This window comes from Asparagus officinalis, chromosome 2 (genome assembly GCF_001876935.1).
Source record: "Asparagus officinalis chromosome 2, Aspof.V1, whole genome shotgun sequence".
Taxonomy (NCBI): Eukaryota; Viridiplantae; Streptophyta; class Magnoliopsida; order Asparagales; family Asparagaceae; genus Asparagus; species Asparagus officinalis.
The window spans coordinates 73388153-73389833 of NC_033795.1; positions in this window are offsets into that span (position 1 = coordinate 73388153).

The window sequence follows — 1681 nt, forward strand, 5'->3', positions numbered from 1 at the left end:
ACCACAGCTGACCAGGATGAAGAGTTCCGTCCTTCTCCCCAGGCGAGACCTTCGATTGTTGCCCCTGCTGCTATGCGGAAGAGATTAGCCCGCAAGCCGCGTGTAGTTTCGCGAGCATCTGATATGGATTTGGCCGGTGACGATCCTGCTAGTGATGGAGGTAACATCTACCCTATAGACCAACCTCTCGATCATTCGGAACTTTGACTCATGCTTTTCCATCTCTATATAGGAGGGGGAGAGCGAGATGAGTCTTGATCCTGTTTTTCACGATTCTACATCTTTTGGTGAGCCCGACTCACCGCACCAGGTAGAAAGGCCTGCAGAAGCTGGTGACATTAGGGAGACCGTCAATGTAGGACCCGGTTCGATGAATCCAGGTACATCTACCATTAACAATACACAAAGGAGTTGAATGATTTGGAATTTGTGCATTCCCTAATTGTCTCTATGCTTCTTGCTCTTTTAGATAATTTGCAGGAGGCAAACGTGGATCTTGGGAATAGAGAGGCTGACGCACCCATAAGAGGTAACTCATTTCTATTGGTCGTAGTCTCTTTATTCTCCTTTCGTACTTATATTCTCTTGTGTCAGATTTCTCAACTGATGATTTTGACGAGGAAGGCTTGCTTGTGGACACTCCTATGCTCCACTTTATGTATGGTTCTCCTCAAATTGATGACCAGTTGCCTGGAGATGTATTTCCTGAGTCTACGCTCCCTAAGAATCCCGAGGATGGTTTTTTTGAAGGTACGTAGTTTTTCTCCAGTTAATTATAGGACCAGTCAATTTTTGACTAATGCATCTATAATATGATGCATCTGAGAATTCTATTTTGTATTTGACAGGAGCTTTTGTCGAAATTGATCCTGTTGAGCCGGCTGTGGGACCAACTACACCAGTTGATACACCCCCAGCCGTTACACCTCCACCACCCCTAGTGACTCAAGGGGAAGAAGGTATGAATTGAGCTACTGAGAAATGTTATTCATTTCTTCATCAAGGCTTTTGACAGTCTCGGCTTCACGTCCTTGTGAAGGAGTTATTATCAGACAGCGACCCAGAGAAGATTGTCATCTGTATAGAGATCCGTTCCTTCTTCTCCTTTGTGAATGCTATGATTGGCAAACTCTTCCACGGTGGACTTTCCCTTCACCAGTTTTAGCCATTCCTTGATCTTAAGATAAATTCAATAAGGGATGCAGGGTACCCAGATCTGGCGAAGTCTATTGTTGATGATCTTGACTGCCTAGCTAGAGCGTGAGCTTCAGACGTTTTGTGAGCTCCGGGATGCAGGTGCCTCTTCATTCATCGCTGCCGAGCTGGATACTCGCTTACAGACATGGCGCGATACTAGGTTTCTTGCTGAGTTCGACATTCAGGTGCAGCGGGACCGGGTAGATCGAGTTGAGGCTAACCTTGCTATTAGGTCATCCTCACTCGACGAGCTTGATTCTTCGATTGCTTCTTGTGAGACCCAGATAGACCAGCTCCGAAGAGAGCTCCATGAGAAAGAGGAGACTTTGAGTATTCTTCAGATGACGAAGATACAAGATCAGCAGGCCCACACTGCTTTATCTGAGGAGTTGAAATCTTTGAAGCAGAAGCTGATCGAGATGGAGGAGGTTGCTGCGAAGACTTTAGCTACCAACGAGGAGTCCATCAGAGCTGAGCTGAGGCA